Raw genomic sequence first — 12392 nt, forward strand, 5'->3', positions numbered from 1 at the left:
ATACGTGATACCGGGTGACTGTTTTGCTACTTGGCGGTGTGAAAACAGCACCCAGCTGGTGTGGGTGTGGATGTGGTATATATATATATATACAATGTTGACTGGAATACTCTCTTTAAAATTCTGAAGGTGGCAGGGGTAAAATACAGGGAGCGAAAAGCTATTTACAATTTGTACAGAAACCAGATGGCAGTTATAAGAGTCGAGGGACATCAAAGGGAAGCAGTGGTTGGGAAAGGAGTGAGACAGGGTAGTAACCTCTCCCCGATGTTATTAATTCTTCATATTGAGCAAGCAGTGAAGGAAACAAAAGAAAAATTCGGAGTAGGTATCAAAATCCATGAAGAAGAAATAAAAACATTGAGGTTCGACGATGACATTGTAATTCTCTCAGAGACAACAAAGGACTTGGAAGAGCAGTTGAACGCAATGGATAGTGTCTTGAAAGGAGGATATAAGATGAACATCAACAAAAGCAAAACGAGGATAATGGAATGTAGTGGAATTAAGTCGGGTGATGCTGAGGGAATTAGATTAGGAAATGAGACACTTAAAGTAGTAAAGGAGTTTTGCTATTTGGGGAGCAAAATAACTGATGATGGTCGAAGTAGAGAGGATATAAAATGTCGACTGGCAATGGCAAGGAAAGCGTTTCTGAAGAAGAGAAATTTGTTAACATCGAGTATAGATTTAAGCGTCAGGAAGTCGTTTCTGAAAGTATTTGTATGGAGTGTAGCCATGTATGGAAGTGAAACATGGATGATAAATGGTTTGGACAAAATGAGAATAGAATATTTCGAAATGTGGTGCTATAGAAGAATGCTGAAGATTAGATGGGTAGATTACATAACTAATGAGGAGGTATTGAATAGAATTGGGGAGAAGAGGAGTTTGTGGCACAACTTGACCAGAAGAAGGGATCGGTTGGTAGGATATGTTCTGAGGCATCAAGGGATCACCAATTTAGTATTGGAGGGCAGCGTGGAGGGTAAAAATCGTAGAGGGAGACCAAGAGATGAGTACACTAAGCAGATTCAGAAGGATGTAGGTTGCAGTAGGTACTGGGAGATGAAGAAGCTAGCACAGGATAGAGTGGCATGGAGAGCTGCATCAAACCAGTCTCAGGACTGAAGAGCACAACAAATGGTAGCCAGATATGTTATGATGCTTGAACGTAAAGGTACTGCGGCTTATATTCCGATACATCACCAGACGTTTGTGGGAAGTACTCAGACTACTGTTCATGTAAAAAATTGACGTATTTCCAGTAGTGAGTGGAGGATAGATTTAGTAGTAGGGAGATGGGGTGCTGGCGCAAATTTTCAATCAAATGGATATCAAATTGATATGCAATTTAATTAAATTGATCAATCAATTAACCCTCCCGCCCGCCCTCGTTCACGCCCACCCCCACCCCAGATGACGTCATGTTTTTTTTTTTTTCTCAGTCTGCACGTGGGTCTCGGCCCCCATCCCCACCTATCCTATTTGAGGCCCAGGGCTGTGCTGATGTCCCACCCCACCGCAAACCAGTGAATTGGTGGGAAACTAAGTATGGTACTTCCCTTTCTGGAACTCGAACATCAGTCCTCATGGAAAGAAAGCCCAAGTGCACCCCCCTAACACAATTATACTACGAGAGGGGCTTGAAATAGGCAGTAGCCAATAGGAACGTAGTATCCGAGCACATCGGGGATATAAGGTGGGCCCAGCAGATCTGCAGCCTCAGTTGTAGTCAGTCAATCACCATGAAGCGCCAGTGGAGGTCGTCCAGCGCGGCCCCTGCCGCAGTAGCAACAAAAAAAAAAAAAATGGTTAAAATGGCTCTGAGCACTATGGGACTTAACTTCTGAGGTCATCAGTCCCCTAGAACTTAGAACTACTTAAACCTAACTAACGTAAGGACATCACACACATCCATGCCCGAGGCAGGATTCGAACCTGTGACCGTAGCGGTCGTGCGGTTCCAGGCTGTAGCGCCTAGAACCGCTCGGCCATTCCGGCCGACAAGATGTAGTTTACGAGAAGATACCAATTAAGCCCTGTGCACCACTACTGTTCACTTAAGTGTATAATTTAACCGCTAATGGTTCGAAGCGCTCACATTTTGGTATAGAAGCAACCACAGACAGAGAGTGGCGTGTTGCGACAGAGATCGAGAACACAGCTAAGAGCGTTAAGTGCAGTTTACGGAGGTGAAATGGGATGAACTGTGTTGTGCAAAAGCCCACATCAAGCAGCCGTTGACCGCCGAGTGTAATTCGAGCTGTCCTCCTCCGGACGTTTACTGTGCTGCTCTAAACTCTATCCATTACAACACTGAACAATGACCCTGCACTCCTTGTGAAATTGGGTGACACATCCATTTACTGTATCTACAGCGCTCCACCATTACAAACTTGTTCGGTCTACAGATGGTGCTATCCATTGTGTTGGAAAGACTGAACAGATGGCTGCCTTGTGCAGAGTATCTAAGTATGAACAGTGTGCATGTAGATGACTTTGAACAGTGGGTGAATATGGTGCCAGCGAAAACTAATGCTGCCAATAAGTTTGAGATAAATACATGCTGAGTTCTGTACTTATAAGAAGGCTTTATTTTCTATGTTGTGTACTGGCATTAAGATAAAGAAAGAAGCTGTTGAAGTAATGAATCCTGTGTATAATTACTGAATAAAAAATGTATATAGCAATGTATGTGCTTTTATTTCTTACCTGTCATTATATTGCAAGTACTAAAACTATTGCCACCAGTATTTTCACTGCAAACATGCAACAGCAGAAAATTATGTCATTTAAGTAAATTCTCCACAAAAGCCGGTGGCACACCAGTCCTGACATAGCTGGTATCATGGAAGGCCATCCTGTTCATTATATTCTATAAAAACCCATTGGACACCAGTACCTGATGTAGCAGGTATCATGGCAAGATGGGTGAAGCATCAAGACTTTGGTGGAAGCGACTGGAGCTGTGGCAGTGTGCAAGAAGATCGGAAGAAGAAGACTGGCGTACTCCTTCCCGACAACATATGTGCAATAATTGTAGGGCGCCAAGACAAATGTTCTCATTTCGCTGTTGAAACATCTGTATGGAGGCCACTATGAGCATGTATTTTCAAAAACACCGTTTCAGCCCAAGTACCAACTACACTATTGGCCATTAAAATTGCTACACCACGAAGATGACGTGCTACAGACGCGAAATTTAACCGACAGGAAGAAGATGCTGTGATATGCAAATGATTAGCTTTTCAGAGCACTTACACAAGGTTGGCGCCGGTGGCGACACATACAGCGTGCTGACATGAGGAAACTTTCCAAGCGATTTCTCATACACAAACAGCAGTTGACCGGCGTTGCCTGGTGCAACGTTGTTGTGATGTCTCGTGTAAGGAGGAGAAATGCGTACCATCACGTTTCCGACTTCGATAAAGGTCGGATTGTAGCCTATCGCGATTGCGGTTTATCGTATCGCGACATTGCTGCTCGCGTTGGTCGAGATCCAAGGACTGTTAGCAGAATATGGGATCTGTGGGTTCAGGAGGGTAATACGGAACGTCGTGCTGGATCCCAACAGCCTTGTATCACTAGCAGTCGAGATGACAGGCATCTTATCCGCATGGCTGTAACGGATCGTGCAGCCACGTCTCGGTCCCTGAGTCAACAGATGGGGACGTTTGCAAGACAACAACAATCTGAACGAACAGTTCGACGACGTTTGCAGCAGCATGGACTATCAGCTCGGAGACCATGGCTGCGGTTACCCTTGACGCTGCGTCACAGACAGGAGCGCCTGCGATGGTGTACTCAACGACGAACCTGGGTGCACGAATGGCAAAACGTCATTTTTTCGGATAAATCCAGGTTCTGTTTACAGCATCATGATGGTCGCATTCGTGTTTGGCGACATAGCGGTGAAGGCACATTGGAAGCGTGTATTCGTCATCGCCATACTGGCGTATCACCCGGCGTGATGGTATGGGGTGCCATTGGTTACACGTCTCGATCACCTCTTGTTCGCATTGACGGCACTTTGAACATTGGACGCTACATTTCAGATGTGTTACGACCCGTGGCTCTACCCTTCATCCGATCCCTGCGAAACCCTACATTTCAGCAGGATAATGGACGACCGCAAGTTGCAGGTCCTGTACGGGCGTTTCTGGATACAGAGAATGTTCGACTGCTGCCCTGGCCAGCACGTTCTCCAGATCTCTCACCAACTGAAAACGTCTGGTCAATGGTGGCCGAGCAACTGGTTCGTCACAATACGCCAGTCACTACTCTTGATGAACTGTGGTATCGTGTTGGAGCTGCATGGGCAGCTGTACCTGTACACGCCATCCAAGCTCTATTTGACTCAATGCCCAGGTGTATGAAGGCCGTTATTACGGCCAGAGGTGGTCGTTCTGGGTACTGATTTGTCAGGATCTATGCACCCAAATTGCGTGAAAATGAAATCTCATGTCAGTTCTAGTATAATAGATTTGTCCAATGAATACCCGTTTATCATCTGCATTTCTTCTTGGTGTAGCAATTTTAATGTCCAGTAGTCTGTTACAGGAGATACTGCAGTGTGTAGATGGTGTGACATACACAATATTCAGCGAGAGCAGTGATATCCTTCCACCGGAAAAAGTAAAGCCAAAGACAGTGTTCATATTTGACGATGTTACTGCTGTGGAAAACCAAGATCCAATTCGGCGATATTTCTGTTTCGGTCATTGTATGGCTGTTGATGTATTTTATCTGTGTCAGACATATCCCGGAATCCCAGAGATAATGCAAAAGTAATTGTATCATTCAAACAGGACAATCTGAATTTAAAATAGGCTCACGTAGCAACTGGACATGTCGTTCAATGATTTTGTAAAGACATGGTGCAGATTGCAGGAATCAATCGCAGTAGGGGTTTCTGGTTATTCATAAAACAAGGAAACTGAATGATGGCAGGTATAGACGGAACTTCCAGGAGTTCCTACGTATATATCCATGCAAAGAAGTGAGTACATCAGTATATGCATCACCACGGATAAATTCGCACGCATGCCGGGAGCTCAGATTGATAGGATGGATGTGCATAAACAAAACATTCGTTTGTACATGGACGCGAAAATTCAAACTCTCGAAAGTGAAGTTGTAGGCGTACGCAAGAAACTAGAGACGAATTGTCTGTGGGATCCTGCTTTGTCTGTGGGATCGTACTTTTTTAATTTTTTTTTACGTCGTTACGTTCCCATCTCTGAGGGAGGTTAGCGGCCTGTTTGAAGGCATGCAGTGCCCTATTCAGCCATATGGTTGAGGTAAATCGTGTATATTCTTTATTTGAATAATTTTTGTATCTCGTGCGATATCTGGGATTGGGGTGGTGCTATCTTGGATTCTGGGCCTTGTGGGAGAGGGGGATTTTAGTTTTCCCAATTAGGAGCAGAGGAGGGTGTTGGGGACAGTTCTGGCATTCGCCTTATAGCTGAGGGGAAATCTCCAAAAATCATGGTTGGAACTGCTGGTGTTGCCACCGATTGGTTGCTGCTTCTAGCACACTTTTCCTGCACGCGCTTCGATGGTGTTCGTCTTCGCTGATTCAGCTGCCTCGTGTCGTCTGTTTCCCTCGCACTGCCCTATTGTTAGCGCCGGTGGTGGTAGTCAAGAGTGGCGGCCGTCGTTCTGCTTCTTCTCTTTGAACCTGTTCTTCTCGATCCCTTTGCTTCCACATCTCCAGCCAGCTGCACTTATAGATATTCCGATCTTCTGGGTTTGGGCAAACTTCTCCCACTTTGTCATGGTACACTATGCATCTATTCTCTGTGATGACCTCCTTGGTCATCACTTCCTTGCTGACCAGAGTTGGCTTGTCTTCTCCCTACGTCTGTGAGGCGCGATTTGTCCGCAACTTCCTCACTGATCTCGTCTGCATGGCTTGGTCACTTGTACTATCTTTTGCCTGAGATGCTTCCGTAGCACATGGTTGTGATTCCGTTTGCACCGCTATTCGCGGCCTGCGTTCATATGCCTTCCGCAGTATGAGACAAGCAGCTTCCATCTCCGCATGCAGGCCATCTTGAAACGCGTTTCCGCGTGCGTGCGTGCGTTTCTTCTTCGCTGCTGTCCTTTCGTGCGCTGCCTTCTGCCACTGCGGCATCTTTGTCGTCTCGGCGGTCAGCCAGCCCGCCCCTTCACCACTCTCACTGGCGGTAGGGGTGGCCGGCCGCTCAAGGGGACGGCTAATTGCCATCTCGTTGTTCTTATGCTCTGGAGGCGAGCGCGCGGTTTTCTTGCGTCTCCTGCTCCGTCGTCTCTTGTACTAGGCATGTACTCCAGGTGCAGAGTTCTGCGCCTTGTCGGCGGTGTCGGCGCTGCCTGCGAAGGCCTTGCAGCCGCACCAGTTGGCCACGTGCGGCCCGCCACAGCGGAAGCACGTCGGCGTTTCTTCTCGTGGTCTTGTGCATGTGTGGCTGTCATGATTTCCAGCGCACTTGACAGAGGTCAACTGGTTCTGGCAGTGTTTTGCCTCATGCCCATCTTTTTGACACTTAAAGCATGAGGACTGGTGTCCGGTTCCGCAGACAGAGGCTCCATTGTCACTTTGAAGCCCAAGGCGCTGTTAATCCCGTAGACTTGGTTCGCTAAGGGGTCCCTTACATCGCTGGTATGTTCAGAGCCAGGATGAATAGTGGTGGCCTCCTCTTGTTAGTTCGGTTGTATAGCTTTGCCACTACGTTGCCGAAACCGTCGTCACGTAGTGCTCTTTGTACCGTATCTTCGGAGCACAGCCAGAGGAGCCCTCTAAGGAGGGCCTTGACTGTTCCTTCTTCTATTTCGACTGGGGCTTCTCTTGTGCTTTGCATGGCTCCAGGATAGGTATGAACACCTTTAAGTCATACATGCAGCTCGACTGCACTTCCAGCAAAGGGTCATTATCCAGACACTTCACCTTCAGCGGGCCTCTCGAGGCATTCTTCATTTTGTCGTGTCTGTCCCACCAATCGTCCCACCATTGGATATAGATCGGCGGGGATGGCAGCTTGTTGTCTTGGACAGATGGTTCTTCTTCGCGAGTTGTATCTTCTACTTCGTTCCTCCGCAGAGATTCCTTCGCTCGACTGGCTACTAATCGTTACTATCGTCCTATTCTTGTTCGATTTCTTGCCCATGGTGCAGTGCACACGCTACACAACAATTTTGCTCTTGCCATTAAAACAGCAACATGACCATTTGCAGTGTGCGCGCGCTTTTCACCCGGCAATTCGACTGCTCGGACTCTAGGTGGCAGTTAACAGTAGCGGGCACTCAGCTACAGAAACCTGCTCGCCACGGTTGCTCAGGCGGAACTGCTGGCCGAGGCGGGCAGGATTGGCGCTTATATCCTTTTCTTCTAGAGGGCGCTCCTGTCGTGGTGATGTCCTAGTCAGCATGCTATTGGCTGACGTCGTCTCACAGCCCTCTCTGCTCTTGCGTTCTTTACCTTCGTGCTGGCGCTTGTCGATAGCCAGAATATTGTCATACCCTTCTGAGGCTGAACAGTACACTGAATGATAGGTTAATGCAATCGAGAAGAAAGTAAACGGCTTAACTGAAGGGGAAATAGCTGTTATTGAGAAAAGGACATTGTATGAACGGGTTAACGCATTTGGAAAGAAAATAGAAGACTTAACTGAAGGGAAAATAGCTGTTACCGCGAAGGCGGAGCAGTATAAGAAGAAGAAGAGCAGGTAAGTAAAACCTCATGCTGCACACAAGTTCAATTAATACAGGGTGTTACAAAAAGGTACGGCCAAACTTTCAGGAAACATTCCTCACACACAAAGGAAGAAAATATGTTATGTGGACATATGTCCACAAACGCTTACTTTCCATGTTAGAGCTCATTTTATTACTTCTCTTCAAATCACATTAATCATGAAATGGAAACACACAGCAACAGAACGTACCAGCGTGACTTCAAACACTTTGTTACAGGAAATGTTCAAAATGTCCTCCGTTAGCGAGGATACATGCATCCACCCTCCGTCGCATGGAACCCCTAATGCGCTGATGCAGCCCTGGAGAATGGCATATTGTGTCACAGCCGTCCACAATACGATCACGAAGAGTCGTTACATTTGGTACCGGGATTGCGTAGACAAGAGCTTTCAAATGCCCCCATAAATAAAAGTCAAGAAGGTTGAGGTCAGGAGAGCGTGGAGGCCATGGAATTGGTCCGTCTCTACCAATCCATCGGTCACCGAATCTGTTGATGAGAAGCGTGCGAACACTTTGACTGAAATGTTCAGGAGCTTCACCGTGCATGAACAACATGTTGTGTCGTACTTGTAAAGGCACATGTTCTAGCAGCACAGGTAGAGTTGTTGTTGTTGTGGTCTTCAGTCCTGAGACTGATTTGATGCAGCTCTCCATGCTACTCTATCCTGTGCAAGCTTCTTCATCTCCCAGTACCTACTGCAACCTACATCCTTCTGAATCTGCTTAGTGTACTGATCTCTTGGTCTCCCTCTACGATTTTTACCCTCCACGCTGCCCTCCAATGCTAAATTTGTGATCCCTTGATGCCTCAAAACATGTCCTACCAACCGATCCCTTCTTCTAGTCAAGTTGTGCCACAAACTTCTCTTCTCCCCAATCCTATTCAATACCTCCTCATTAGTTACGTGATCTACCCACCTTATCTTCAGCATTCTTCTGTAGCACCACATTTCGAAAGCTTCTATTTTCTTCTTGTCCAAACTGGTTATCGTCCATGTTTCACTTCCATACATGGCTACACTCCATACAAATACTTTCAGAAACGACTTCCTAACACTTAAATCTATACTCGATGTTAACAAATTTCTCTTCTTCAGAAACGATTTCCTTGCCATTGCCAGTCTACATTTTATATCCTCTCTACTTCGACCATCATCAGTTATTTTACTCCCTAAATAGCAAAACTCCTTTACTACTTTAAGTGTCTCATTTCCTAATCTAATCCCCTCAGCATCACTCGATTTAATTTGACTACATTCCATTATCCTCGTTTTGCTTTTGTTGATGTTCATCTTATATCCTCCTTTCAAGACACTGTCCATTCCGTTCAACTGCTCTTCCAAGTCCTTTGCTGTCTCTGACAGAATTACAATGTCATCGGCGAACCTCAAAGTTTTTACTTCTTCTCCATGAATTTTAATACCTACTCCGAATTTTTCTTTTGTTTCCTTTACTGCTTGCTCAGTATACACATTGAATAATATCGGGGAGAGGCTACAACCCTGTCTCACTCCTTTCCCAACCACTGCTTCCCTTTCATGCCCCTCGACTCTTATAACTGCCATCTGGTTTCTGTACAAATTGTAAATAGCCTTTTGCTCCCTGTATTTTACCCCTGCCACCTTCAGAATTTGAAAGAGAGTATTCCAGTTAACGTTGTCAAAAGCTTTCTCTAAGTCTACAAATGCTAGAAACGTAGGTTTGCCTTTTCTTAATCTTTCTTCTAAGATAAGTCGTAAGGTTAGTATTGCCTCACGTGTTCCAACATTTCTACGGAATCCAAACTGATCTTCCCCGAGGTCCGCTTCTACCAGTTTTTCCATTCGTCTGTAAAGAATTCGCGTTAGTACTTTGCAGCTGTGACTTATTAAACTGATAGTTCGGTAATTTTCACATCTGTCAACACCTGCTTTCTTTGGGATTGGAATTATTATATTCTTCTTGAAGTCTGTGGGTATTTCGCCTGTCTCATACATCTTGCTCGCCAGATGGTAGAGTTTTGTCATGACTGGCTCTCCCAAGGCCATCAGTAGTTCTAATGGAATGTTGTCTATTCCCGGGGCCTTGTTTCGACTCAGGTCTTTCAGCGCTCTGTCAAACTCTTCACGCAGTATGTTATCTCCCATTTCTTCTTCATCTACATCCTCTTCCATTTCCATAATATTGTCCTCAAGTACATCGCCCTTGTATAAACCCTCTATATACTCCTTCCACCTTTCTGCCTTCCCTTCTTTGCTTAGAACTGGTTTGCCATCTGAGCTCTTGATATTCATACAAGTGGTTCTCTTCTCTCCAAAGGTCTCTTTAATTTTCCTGTAGGCAGTATCTATCTTACCCCTAGTGAGATAAGCCTCTACATCCTTACATTTGTCCTCTAGCCATCCCTGCTTAGCCATTTTGCACTTCCTGTCGATCTCATTTTTGAGACGTTTGTATTCCTTTTTGCCTGCTTCATTTACTGCATTTTTATATTTTCTCCTTTCGTCAATTAAATCCAATATTTCTTCTGTTACCCAAGGATTTCTACTAGCCCTCGTCATTTTACCTATTTGATCCTCTGCTGCCTTCACTACTTCATCCCTCAAAGCTACCCATCCTTCTTCTACTGTATTTCTTTCCCCCATTCCTGTCAATTGTTCCCTTATGCTCTCCCTAAAACTCTCTACAACCTCTGGTTCTTTCAGTTTATCCAGGTCCCATCTCCTCAAATTCCTACCTTTTTGCAGTTTCTTCAGTTTCAATCTGCAGTTCATAACCAATAGATTGTGGTCAGAATCCACATCTGCCCCTGGAAATGTCTTACAATTTAAAACCTGGTTCCTAAATCTCTGTCTTACCATTATGTAATCTATCTGATACCTTTTAGTATCTCCAGGATTCTTCCAGGTATACAACCTTCTTTCATAATTCTTGAACCAAGTGTTAGCTATGATTAAGTTATGCTCTGTGCAAAATTCTACAAGGCGGCTTCCTCTTTCATTTCTTCCCCCCAATCCATATTCACCTACTATGTTTCCTTCTCTCCCTTTTCCTACTGACGAATTCCAGTCACCCATGACTATTAAATTTTCGTCTCCCTTCACTACCTGAATAATTTCTTTTATCTCGTCATACATTTCATCAATTTCATCATCATCTGCAGAGCTAGTTGGCATATAAACTTGTACTACTGTAGTAGGCATGGGCTTTGTGTCTATCTTGGCCTCAATAATGCGTTCACTATGCTGTTTGTAGTAGCTAACCCGCACTCCTATTTTTCTATTCATTATTAAACCTACTCCTGCATTACCCCTATTTGATTTTGTATTTATAACCCTGTAATCACCTGACCAAAAGTCTTGTTCCTCCTGCCACCGAGCGTCACTAATTCCCACTATATCTAACTTTAACCTATCCATTTCCCTTTTTAAATTTTCTAACCTACCTGCCTGATTAAGGGATCTGACATTCCACGCTCCGATCCGTAGAACGCCAATTTTCTTTCTCCTGATAACGACGTCCTCTTCAGTAGTCCCCGCCCGGAGATCCGAATAGGGGACTATTTTACCTCCGGAATATTTTACCCAAGAGGACGCCATCATCATTTAATCATACAGTAAAGCTGCATGTCCTCGGGAAAAATTACGGCTGTAGTTTCCCCTTGCTTTCAGCCGTTCGCAGTACCAGCACAGCAAGGCCGTTTTGGTTAATGTTACAAAGCCAGATCAGTCAATTATCCAGACTGTTGCCCCTGCAGCTACTGAAAAGGCTGCTGCCTCTCTTCAGGAACCACACGTTTGTCTGGCCTCTCAACAGATACCCCTCCGTTGTGGTTGCACCTACGGTACGGCCATCTGTATCGCTGAGGCACGCAAGCCTCCCCACCAACGGCAAGGTCCATGGTTCATGGGGGGCACAGGTAGAGTATCCCGTATGAAATCATGATAACGTGCTCCATTGGGCGTAGGTGGAAGAACATGCGGCCCAATCAAGACAACACCAACAATGTCTGCCCAAATGTTCACGGAATATCTGTGTTGATGACGTGATTGCACAATTGCGTGCGGATTCTCGTCAGCCCACACATGTTGTTTGTGAAAATTTACAATTTGATCACGTTGGAATGAAGCCTCATCCGTAAAGAGAACATTTGCGCTGAAATGAGGATTGACACATTGTTGGATGAACCATTCGCAGAAGTGTACCCGTGGAGGCCAATCAGCTGCTGATAGTGCCTGCACACGCTGTACATGGTACGGAAACAACTGGTTCTCCCGTAGCACTCTCCATACAGTGACGTGGCCAATGTTACCTTGTACAGCGGCAACTTCTCTGACGCTGACATTAGGGTTATCGTCAACTGCACGAAGAATTGCCTCGTCCATTGCAGGTGTCCTCGTCGTTCTAGGTCTTCCCCAGTCGCCAGTCATAGGCTGAAATGTTCCGTGCTCCCTAAGACGCCGATCAATTGCTTCGAACGTCTTCCTGTCGGGACACCTTCGTTCTGGAAATCTGTCTCGATACAAACGTACCGCGCCACAGCTATTGCCCCGTGCTAATCCATACATCAAATGGGCATCTGCCAACTCCGCATTTGTAAACATTGCACTGACTGTAAAACCACGTTCGTGATGAACACTAACCTGTTGATGCTACGTACTGATGTGCTT

Source organism: Schistocerca piceifrons, chromosome X (assembly GCF_021461385.2).
Source record: "Schistocerca piceifrons isolate TAMUIC-IGC-003096 chromosome X, iqSchPice1.1, whole genome shotgun sequence".
Taxonomy (NCBI): Eukaryota; Metazoa; Arthropoda; class Insecta; order Orthoptera; family Acrididae; genus Schistocerca; species Schistocerca piceifrons.